The sequence below is a fragment of the Ochotona princeps genome, chromosome 23 (genome assembly GCF_030435755.1).
Source record: "Ochotona princeps isolate mOchPri1 chromosome 23, mOchPri1.hap1, whole genome shotgun sequence".
Lineage (NCBI taxonomy): Eukaryota > Metazoa > Chordata > Mammalia > Lagomorpha > Ochotonidae > Ochotona > Ochotona princeps.
Window position 1 is genome coordinate 12,892,877 of NC_080854.1, and position 12,269 is coordinate 12,905,145.

The following is a 12,269-nucleotide window of genomic DNA, read 5'->3' on the forward strand; positions in this document are numbered from 1 at the left end:
ATGAATTATTTGGGTTTTTTTGTTTTTTTCTATTCATAGTAGATGCTTAACTATGTACAAGATCTTCTTGACTGAGTGAATAAAGGTCTTTCATTTAAAACATGGATTTGGTTTGAAAATCATGAAGATAGTATTCTTTGCTCATGTTGTCTTTTCTATCAAATAATTAAAATTCTGATTGTAATAAATTTTAGCAATGTAAACATAATGAAAAAGAATGTTATTTAGAAAGCTTGGTTGGTTGACTAAAGTTCACGAACAATTTATCAAGTACCTGCTCAGAGGCTCTAGGAAGGTCTAATGCTTAAAACTATTTAGCAAAAACTTCCACTGGAGAGATGAACTCAGATTCTGGGCCAGGTGAATGATGCACTTATGTTTCACCTGCCATCCCACAAGGTTGGGTATGTTGCCCAAATCCGTGAACAGAAAATGGATGTGTCCTCTGACCTTGGACTCCTCCAGTATGGTCTATGGGGCTGCTAGTCCATGAGCTGATAAGAAACGAAAGCAAGAAGGAGTGTTTAGAAAGTTAGAAATTTTTATAGCAACTTGACATCTCTGTGACATGGTTATTATATTTTATAAAATTATTGGTCTATAGTAGAGGAGGGAGGAGCATTTTATCACAAAGCATTTAAGAAGCACTGCTTTCCTCTTGCTGTCCATAAGCTTCTCTAGCCCTTGATCACAAATGAGGTCACCTCAGCCAGCCCGTGTGTCACAGGTTCTTTCCTCTATGGCATTCCCATGGATCTTCATTCTCTATAATGTACCTCTGAGGATTCTGAAAAGGTGTGTCACATTTGCTGAAACGTCACTCTGCCCACCTCAGGTATCATCTGATGGACATTCCACTGAGGATCAGCAGCGACCATCAGGCCAGGATAGCTCCATGGCATTAGGGACAGATTCTACTTGCTGTGTGCTCAGTGCTGTACAAACTTCCCACATTTTCACATCCAACTAACCAAGGCAGGGGCCATTCATACTCTACAATCTCCTTCTTTCTCTAAGGACCATAAAGCACCTAGGCCAGGGCTGGAATTGAGGGGTATGGTCAAAAATTGGTTTCTATGGGGCCATAGTAACAAATAGACATCCCGGGGATCCTTGGCCCCTCAAATCTGCTTTCATGGTAGAGCTAGCCTCTATCCCCCATTTGTCACCAGCTGTTCCCAAAGCATTTCCAGAGGGGTCGATCAAGAGTATTTCACTTGAATGTCTTCTGGTGCTTTAGACCTAAGATGAACATTTTTATCTTCCTGTAGGGTCCACAAGCCCCTTTCTTCTCAAGATCTGAGAGCTGTGACCAACGATGCAGAGAGTGCAAGAAACAGAACTGTGACTTTCACCGTCATCAGTTCACCTACACACGGGAGGCTGCTGAGAATGAACTCTGACAACCTCATGGAGGATGTTTCCATTTTTATGCAGCATCTGGTGAGTCTCAGGGTCGTGCTATTGAGCAGGGCAGTCCTCTCATTTGTCTTCCTCCTGTTAGCTAGAATAGACATGCCCCTTTGCCCAGGCCATTGCTCATTCCGTTGTGTGGGGCCTACAACCAGACACTTGGCAGGGGACACAAGATGAGATGTGACTGTCAGAAAACACTGAGCAGATGTGAGCTCTGTGTCTAAAAGACGCAAACTAAAGACTGACAAGGAAATCTCAAGCATAATTGTGGGAGTCAGTGCTGCAGGGTCTAGCTGTGTATGCATTCATAATCAGCATTTAAAACTATATTGGCCAATTAATATAGTATAGTTACATGTACCTATGTATATGTAAATGTACACGTACATTTAATCTGTAACCAGAGACATCTGTTTCAATCTTCAGTGGTATTTTGCCACCACCATCTTTACACAGCTTAATTAAATGAGCTAACATTTTTTTTTTTTTGCATTCTAGCCAGGAATCTGACTGACGAGACATGTTCATTTTATCTGATTTCATTTTCTAGAAGTCTGTTTCCAAATACACTACGTGAATATAACCATTTTTCTCGTTTTCCATTCAACTTCCTTTTTCAAGTCTGAAGCTGTGTACGTGGATCTGAAAGTTGACTTGGCTGTGGCCTTAGATGGCTCAGAAATTTAAAAAAATCTGAAGTCAAGTTCAGAGGAAATCACGAGAGTAAATTGTGTGTCTGCCGTTAACCTTTGAGCCATTTCTCTGCAGTGTGATGTGGCAGGATTGAATTTGGCTTTTGCTTAACAATCGTCTTTGTCTGGGATGCTTTTAAGGGAACGGTCATGTGGCCAGAAAACTGAAAAGAGGAAGTACAGATTCTGTAGTTCACAGATGACTCCAGCCAAAAGGAAAAAAAAATGATTCACAAGAAAACTACATTGTATGGGGGAGTTGATGTACCCACCGAGCTCAAAACATACCCAGCGTCGGGCTGAATACTGACTGGAATATCATAGAGAGATGTCACACAGATTCCTTAGCTCCAACTCTAAGTTCTTTTTTCTTTGCGTAATTTTCAACTTCTGGTTGCAAATATATAATGGTTTTAAATCAAGGGGGAGTAGCCTTCCTTTCTGCCAAGGGCCATCTGGATATTTATAATATCATTCACTGGCTGTTCAAAATCGTCAACTTAAAACCTAGCCTGCTATCCCTGTACTGGATTTCGAGTCTGCTTGTAGTTGCCTTAGCAGGGCTGGACCTGCTGGGCCTTGTGTGGGCAGCCAGTGGATGTTCCTTAGCAGTGGCTTAGATAAAAATGGTCTCAATGAACTTTGGTGGATAGAGTTGCCAGGATTCATCAAGTTATGGTAACAAACTCCCAACTCAGCAACTTAAAGTTGCCAACATGCATTTGTTACTGGAGTTGCACCTGAGCTGTGGTTTGGCTGTGGTTTTGCTTCTTGCAGCTTATCATAGGATATATACATATATATAAATGTGATTCTTGCAGAATCATAGGATGACTCTTACGGTTCATGTTCAGCAGTACCATGCAGCATGTGTGCTCACATTTCATTGACCAAAGAAACCAAAAGCAAGTTCAATGATGCCAATGGGGTGGGGAGGTAGAATCTTCCAGGGAGGAGGCACACAATATGTGGAGCAATAGTACAGTCTACTCCAATGGGCTAACATGGTCCTCTGAATGCTGCTTCTGATTTTGAAAATCAGGGATGGGTCCAGTTTCATCTGAAAGCAAGCTACCTGTAGAAGACAAAACACTGGTATACAGGAATAACCATAATAGGTAGCAGTCCTAGAGCAAGCAAAGACTTGATCAATGAGAACCTAGTATGATAAAATTCCATTTTTTCCCCTTCATAATTCCTTTGGCTTTTGTGAACAAAGAAGCAAGTATCCATTGGCAGGTGTCAGCCAAGGTAATGAGGTATTTTAACAGGCTTGGGCTCTGTAGGGCTGTCTGGGATGAAGGCGTTGTGTCTGTGGGTTCCTAGGAGACAGGAGCAGGCTCTACTGTGGAAGCACAATTGAGGCACTCTACAGTTTGGAATGGTGAGAGGGCACTCCATAGTTCAAGGTGGTGACAGGGGAGTTTCCTTTCCTTCATGAACAGACCAGGGTGTGTAGTTCTTGCTGCACAACCCTTTCCTCTTCAGAGCAGACACCTGCCACACCAGTGGTCTGAACTAGTGCTTTAACTCAAACAACAGAGGTGAGACTGCATTACTGTGCACAAGGTATTAGACTGCATCAAACTGTTATTATCCAGTCTGCCCCTGGATGTATAATCTCTTTTCCTCTAAAACAACATCTCAGCTCTGTGTAGGGTTCATAAAAATGTATCATGGCAGCCCACACTTTCTGCATCTTTGGTCTGCAATGTGCAGAGAGAGGGTTTTCAATGCAAGAATCAGATACCCTATTGCTCTTTCATCTTGTGCTATCTACTCAGGATTGAATGCAAGTACATTGCACTGTAAAGTTAGAAGACCTAGATTAACTCTGGAGGGCAAGTTACATGTCTTTTTCACCTTAGTTTCCTTATCCATAAAATGGAAGGAGGGAATTAGTGATCTGTCATGAACATTCACCATGTTTCAAGAATTCTTCTAGCTTTCTATTGTATTATTCATTATCTCATGTAAAGCCCTGGAGCCCAGAGCCTAGGAAGGTTGAAGAACTTGTACACAGGTACACAGCATACGAGTAGCTGAGCCAGGGTTTGCACTCACAGCCTCTGGTTCTAGGTCACACTGCTGTTGACTACGTTTCCTTCCTCCTCAGGTTTAACCATTGCACTAGACAGAGTTACTGCTTTTTTATTTTTGGAAAGTTAAAAAGTACTTATCGTCTCCTGTTAAAACACAAGCTTCCTCCAGAAGGCACTTTGCTGGGGCATTGGAATTAGCTGCTGTGTTTACCTTCACTTACTATGGCAATTCTCTGAAAGGGAACCCATGGTATCCCTCTGGGCAGAGTCCCTGGCATCCTCCAGTACATGTCTCTGAGTGATAATGAGAGGAGAGGACTGAGGGGTCTTGGGGTAGGAAGGAGAGGTCCATTCTGAGAGCGCAGGCTGGAGGAGAGCTGAGGGCTGAGCATGGGGAGCCCCAGGAACCTCTCTCCATGCCATCAGAAGCAAAGACACCGGATGGGACTTGCCATCAGAACAGCTGAGAGTTGCCACTGTCAGGTTGGGATGTCTGTACAGGACACGCTTGGCTATGTCACCTTGTGTATCATTACAATGAGGCATCTCCTTTCCTCTTCAGCAGTAATAGATGACGTTGGTGATCTAGGCAGGGGAGGGAGTCTGCAGAAGAAACTCCTTGTTGATGTAAAGCAAAACCCAAACTCTGCTGTTTTGAAGGAGTAGCTTGTTTTGATGTTTCAGTATGTGGATGTGATTTTCTGAAGACATGCACACACGTTTTCTGTAAAAATACGATTAAAAAAAAACATGAAAACCCTGTGCTTATATTGAGGAAGAGCAGGGTGTCACCTGTAAATTCAGGACACTAGTGTTTGAAAGCACTCAGATCCCAAGGTGCACACATATTCCAAAAATGCACTTGTATCTGTGATTTGGGAAGAGGAAGAGCTTCCTTTTTCATTTTCCTGGCTTTCTCTTTTCCAGATCCCGCCTCATTTTCCACATGCAAATGGAATGTGAATCCTTTCCTAAAGTCTGCAGTTTTATGGCCCTCTGCCCAACAAGGCTTGGTCAGCTCTCAGTAGTTGCAGAATGCGTTGGGGAGTAGAGGGGATGGTGGGGGCAGGCTGTGGAAGCTGTCAGGCTATCAGAGTCCCTTACCTGGAGCAGTCCCATGAACATCCCCATGTCCATGGGGCAGTTAAAATCAGTCCTTTGCAGTCTGGTTGGTGACAAAGGACACTCCTCAGAAAACAGATTTCCAGAGCCATGTTCCGCTGGGGCTCAGACCAGTGTCTGTTCAGGAGAGTGTCTCAGGCAGCAGGTGTTTGCTTCTGCATACATGAAAGGACTCACTTGTTCCTGATCCTCTGTCCCCAAATGTCGCTGTGTCATTTGCACACGAAGCTCACATGCTTTCTTGCTTTGCAAGGAGAAATTTAAGTTTCCATGTTAATCCACGGCTCTAGGTAAACACAGTTTTTGAAAAGCAATCTCAACTGTCTCTTCATTATGCTTCACATCATGTTTTGACAAAATAATTGTGAGGAAAATATTAGTTGCGTCATCTCTTCAAAATATTTTATTACAGAATACATTCACTAGTTTCTAAAACACACCCTGTCAGCCTACCACAAGATAAGCAAAATTCTTGTCACTCACCATCATAGTGGATCTGCCTGAAGAGGAAATGTTAAATCACAAGAAGCTTTGCTGAAAACCTGGGATTCTAAAGAATTAAGCATGTGAATATACATGGGAGAAAATCATTATTTTTGTAATTAAATGAAGGTTTCTCTTAACAATGGGAGAAATGACTTTATTTCAAAGACTTCATGAGCAAAGTAAAAATAGAATTCTCAAAAGTGCATTCTCTTCCAAGTAGAGCACAGAGCTAACTGAGGGATTTTCATTACTTGTGGTGGTAATGGAGTCATTAAAAAGCAAAGTGTTCTGTGACACCAAGCTGCCTGTCCTCTTTCCTCTCCCCTCAAGCCCAGGCTGGCATTCTGTTTCTGGTGCTGCTCTACCTGGGAAAGCATTCATCTTAGCCTCCATCTGTTCTTGCAATACTGGTTTTCTGGGCCATACTTAGAGAATGACGCCATCAATTCAGGATTCTGAATGTTGTCTAGTTAGTCCTGAAAGTGGAAGATATTGACAATTCTCCAGATGAGATCAGATACACAGTCATCCGTAATCCTTCCAATGGCTTTTTGGCTGTGGCTCACCACCCAGATTCACCTGTTTACCACTTTACACAAGCTGATATTGATAACTCTCAGGTGTGGTTCATCCAAGATGGAAGCCCATCTACTTCAGTGTAACTGATGGTGAACATCGTCCTCTTTATAAGCTTTTCCACTTGGATGTCATTCCCATTTCCATCATCCTTATCAACCTCACTGACCTATTTCTCCCATAAGGTCACACAAGTGTCCCCATTACCAATACTCACTTGTCAGCAATGACCAACAGAAGAAACACCCAAATAACTTACAGGATAACACAGCCCCTCCAATATGGGTGCGTGCTGATTGAAAACCAGATAGTCACCAGCTTTGGACAGGAGGATTTGGATTCAGGAGAACTGTCTTTCACCATATGACAACTCTCACTGCCACCAAGGACCAGCTGAAGTTTTCACTGTTTACATCAGAAAGGCAACCTCACTGGACAAACATTGGGCGTCAAAATGCAGCCTTTTCTGCAGGCAACATCCCACCTGACAATTGCCAACAAAGAGGCTCATCAACTGAGAAGAAAGGACCTTGATGCCAGCAAGCTTGCTAACATGACGAACAGTGATCCCAGATTTGAAGTGATAGAGTCCCCTGCCCATGGAAGAAGGTTACGAGGGTGGCTCGCAGCACTGTAATGGAAGATGCTACTCCATTCACTCAGAGGGACATTGACCAAGGGCTTTTGGTTCTTGATCCACATGCTAATCTAACAGGCGTCACTATGCTGAATGACTCCTTTACTTTCTTACTCAGGGCAGACCATGTGCAGCCAGCAATGAGCTATTTCCCATTCACCATCGTGCCACCTGACCCCTTACTCTTGCAAACTTTTACACCTGATGTTCCTTTAGTAGTCACTGAAGATAGCCTTGTGACCTCAGTTCTTGCCCAGGAAAACTCCATGATTTCCTTAGGTCCAATGGCACAGAAAGACTCTCTGGAGAAGCCAACCCACACTAGATGGCTGGGGACAGAGTCTGGGGATCAAGAGAGTGATGAAAAGCTCCATGCACATGGCAAGACTTCTCCCACCAGGGTTGGATGGCCACCAAGTGCCACCAGAGGCAGCCATGGAACATCCACTCGACCCAGAGAGAGTAGTTACCCTCTGATGGTCATCATACCCTTGGTATTCTTCCTGCTGCACGTGACTGTGTTAGCCTTGTGTGTCTTGTTGCTTGTCCAGAAGACAGACAAGGCAAAACCCCTTATCCCACCCCAGCCCAGTTGGGAACTCACAACTCCAACGCATAGTTCAGAAAGCAGCAGCACTGTCCCCACTGTCACAGTGACTCCCCTTCTGTAAAGCTACAGCAGCCTTCTAGCCAGTGTGTTCAGAGCCCACTACTGTGTGCAGATGCCTTCTGCAGTGACTGAGCCAGTGGAAAAATGTGCTTCCTGGCAGACATGGCTAAACTTGGTCAAGCTCTGCCAACAAAGCAACCCAGCACTGAAGCATGACCAGTACTGGGTCTAGGCTGGGGCTTCTTGTTACTTATTGACCAACTACTGTGTACAAGATACTAAGATGGGCATTGCGATATAATAACAAAGAAATGTTGGTTGAATCAAGCAAGAAAAGCCTGGCCTTGTTGATCATTCAGTGCTTAGTCATAGTCCCATGGTTAACTGGTGGTTTTTTATGACTTCTGTATACCACTCTTGAGACCTCCATGATGGGTTCTGTGTGTCTCCTTCTGGACCTGACTTTCTCAGTATGCATCAGCTCTTGTCAGTATTTAAATCCTTTACCAAGGTGCTACAGCACATGTTGGCCCCTCTGAAAGCAGCAACATTAACTGGAGACATAAAGTTGGAAGAGAAAGACTTTGAATATTTTTCATTGAGGATTTATTCTCTCCCAGTGAGTCAGCAGGAAATGCAAGAACTATTTCAGCATGTAGGGGAGGTAATTTATCAAATCAGTGATTTTGTTTATGTCATGTTTTTCTGTGATGTTTTCCTCTTTACAGTGTTCAAACTTCATTTCCGAATGCCGGAAATGCCAAGATGTTCCCGATAGTGGGACAGTCTGGCCCCCTATGAAGGTGTACACTGAGTATTTATGTTTTTTTTTCTTTTAAAAATATTTATTTATTTGAAAGTTAGAATTGCAGAAAGAGAAGAAAAAAGAGAGAGAGAGGGAGAGAGAGGAGAGATCCATCAGTTCATTTCCCAGAAGGCTGCAATGACCAAGACTGACCCTAAAACTTCTTCCAGGTCTCCCATGTGCGTCACAGAGGCCCAAGCAGTTGGGCCATGTTCAGGTACCTTCCAAGGCCATTCATAGGGAGCTGGATCAGAAGTAGAGCAGCCAGGACACAAATCAGAACTGGCATTGCAGGTGGTGGTTTTACACTGCTGTGCAACAACTTCTGTCTACATTAGATCTCATGAAGAGTTTTTGTTTATTTTGATATGTAAAATCAAGTCTAGAAGTGCTATAATTAGAAGTATTATAAATATAAATATTATAATTTGTTAAATGCTTTTGTGATGTCTCAATTTGGTTTAACTTTTTTCCCCTCTATCTTATTTTTAATTTTATGGTACATTCCATAGGTTCTGGGATTTCCCTTACCCCCTCCCCAGATTCCCTCCCCCCAACTTATTTCCCCATATTATTATAGTAGTATAGTCTTTCATAAACAGGCCTAAGTCCATCTCTATTTAAGTGTATCCTGACATTTTGGGTACAGACAATGGCAGACAGTCCAGCATGCTATTGTCAAGATAAATCCAACAGTTTCACTGGGAGTCCATCTTTGATTTGGAAGCAGAGATGCATGCTACACCATATCTTCACATCTGGATATGATTATCTCTACTACATAGTTACCATACATTCCTTTAAATGATAAACCATAAAACAAACCCAACAACATGAATAAAGGTAAAATTATTATAGCACCATGGAATTAACTTTACAATGAATTGATAAAATGACAAATGTGCATTTGAATTATCTGAGCCCACCATCGGTCCACTCAAGCTCCAGTTTTTATAGCTATAAGAAGGAGATACTAGCACTTGCCTTAGGATAGAATGGACATTAGCCAGTCACAGAAGAAATATTTTTAAGTTTCATGGATCACTTGTGAGGCAACTTCAAAAGTTTGTGAAAATGGAATTAAAAGATAAGTTTATTGTTTTGTTGCAGAACATTTTGAGCTCTGTGCACATGAGGGATATTCAAACATTTCAGAAAACTATGTATTATGAAAAACTAGATAAGAACTTCAAAAATTTTAACCAAAATTAGCTTATTTTTAAATTCCATTTTCTGTGACTCTTCTGAAGGACCCTGCTATAGTCTGTGTTGTATAATCTTTTTTAACGACTTTTTTTAACATGTAAAAAGTTCTTAGCTCTTAGATTTGGCCCATAGACCATAATTGGCTAATCAATGATTTAGGCAGCAAAAGTGTTTAATTATCTCACTTAATGGGTGCTCTAGAGGAGGGCATCTCATGACTGGTTTATCGGTTTAAAAATATCATCAAGGGGCCCAGTACAATGGCTCAGTGGCTAAATCCTCACCTTACATGTGCCAGGATCTCATATGGGTGCGGTTCGTGTCCTGGCTACTCCATTTCCCATCCAGCTCCCTGATTGTGGCCTGGGAAAGCGATAAAGGATGGCCTAAAGCCTTAGGATCCTGCTCTCAAATGGAAGGCCCAGAAGAGGCTTCTGGCTCCTGGCTTTGGATCAGCTCAGATTCATTTGTTGTAACCACTTGGGGGGTGCAAACCAGTGGATGGAGGATCTTTGTCTCTCCTTCTGTCTGTAAATCTGCCTATTCAAAAAAATCTTTTTAAAAAGAATGTCATCAAGAGCTGAAACTCTGTGATTCTGTCTGCTTTCCCATTGCTTAGTTGTTAGCATCTCATTCTTTGAGTTATTCTGTGTGATTATAATACAACTGCTGAAGCTACAAGCAATACAATCACATTCAAAATTCAAAATCACAGTGAATATTTTCTGAAAGGAACTCTTGCTTTATTATTTTTAATAATTTTTTTTTTTTGCCATTTTGTATCTTGTCCAGAACGGGGCAACAAGATTTCCATCCCTTAAGCAGTCACTAGCAAAGAGAAGTGGGATTATCCTGGCTGACAATCTCTCCTGGACTTGAGAGAGGAATCAATCGTGTGAGGCAATGAAGAGTGTCTACTAAAGTGTTCTTCAAGGATTGAGATACTTGGAAAAGACTTTGAGCTTTCAAATTGGTATCTTCTTCATTATCTCCTTTTTATATTTTCATGGTTTTCTCAAAGCCAGAGATCATTGTTGCTCTACAACATGAGTGTGGATTTGGGCAAGCTGTGAAAGGGAGTGTGAGAGGACAGTCCTTCTGCCCGTCTCCAAGGTACATTTGGCAATAGCTGGGGATAGTTACCAAACAGTGTACCAGGCAGCCCAACACAACACAGGCTTGTTCAGCCCCGCATGTCAGAGGTGCTGAGATGGGGGTACCATGCCTTAAGCCATCATTCCCTGGACACTTGAAGAAGAATTACTAAACTCAGAATCATGTCTAGACAAAAGCCATTTCTGTGAGTACAATGTGGCCAGGAGCAGGGATGAAATCTCATAGTAATTTGTAACTTTCATTGACTAATGGTACACATGAAAATCTTATCAAATTTAAAAGGGTTATGAAAAACCAAACAAAATCTCACTGAAGTTTCATTTCTTCCTGTACTTTGTCCAAACGAAAGAGTTGCCTATGTTAACAGGCGGGACACATCAGGAGAAAAAAATGAGGTAGGACATTTACAAAAGTTAAGATGAGGTCAAAGTGTCCCCAAAAGTCTGATGTCTCTGATATATTTCTAACTGGAAAAAAATAAACTTTTTGTTCACTCCCTCTCCTTTCCTGTTCTCCCAGCCCACTTTGAATTGCTCTTGGTGAGGCAGCTTTCATGATTTGCAGAATAAATGGGAGCATAGCATATTTGGGTCTGCTGGCAGCCACCCATGGCTTAGGTCCTTGGATCCAATACCATGGGCAGCTGTTGCCTGCCATTCCCGGCTGTGGATAACTGTTGCCAAAGAAAACTGTACTCTTCTTCCAAGAGTGCTTCTTTCCAGCCTCTCTGAATTTCTGAATCACAGGCAGCCCCTTTCAAGTGCTTTTGTTGTAGGGGGAGAAATGAGCGCCTTAACCCATAGTCAATTTGCTCACTATGCCACTTGGATGTGTTCTCAGTCCTAGTCCAACACAGGCATTGAGAAGGGACAGAAGGAGTGTGTGCTGGTTTTCCACACAAAAGAGAAAGGTCAAGGAGCATCTGTGCCTCCAGTAAGTGAGTCCTGCTCTCACTCAGAGGCAAGAAGGATGCCCGTTCTTTGTGAAAGAGCCACATGTACTTGGTTCAGTGAGCATGTTGGCTTCTGCCTAGGATTACCAACGTGGCCAAGCAAGAAAAGTGTGCTTTCCCCTCCCCACCATCCTGTTAGCTTTGCAATGCCAAGCAGATAAAATCAGTGTTTGTATTGGAAGAAGACCCACCCAGACACTTCAGAATAATCACTCATATTGTTGCTTCTGAGTGTGCCTGGTAGAGCAGGAGGGTCAGTGTCAAATCCAGATGCGCAAGCTCTGTGAGTCAGCAAGGAATTCGTATAGAGTTTGCAAAGCTTTTTTCCAGAGGCTCTGGGATAGTCTACCAACTTGCAGATGGATTCCATTAAAAGGAAACAATGCCTACCATTTGGTGCTGGCTCAAATAAAGCATCATATAAAGTGTTTGGCAAAGCCCTTGTTAGGATTGAAAGTTGAAGCTTTGGAAATTGAAAAGTTAGTTTGAATGCCTTCTCCCATATGCTATAACTAGGACTGAATATTTTCAACTCTTTGTCATAATGAATTTACTGCTTCTTAACAAATGACTGGTAAATTATTAAGTGCATTTCAGGGATTTATTTTA

General features: G+C 42.4%; 1 pseudogene; it reads left to right on the top strand.

The window, feature by feature from the left end:
* The window catches only part of LOC118758212 (chondroitin sulfate proteoglycan 4-like), a 40,624-nt pseudogene extending 32,811 nt beyond the window's left edge, over positions 1 to 7,813 (top strand).
* The last annotated feature ends 4,456 nt before the right edge of the window (positions 7,814 to 12,269 follow it).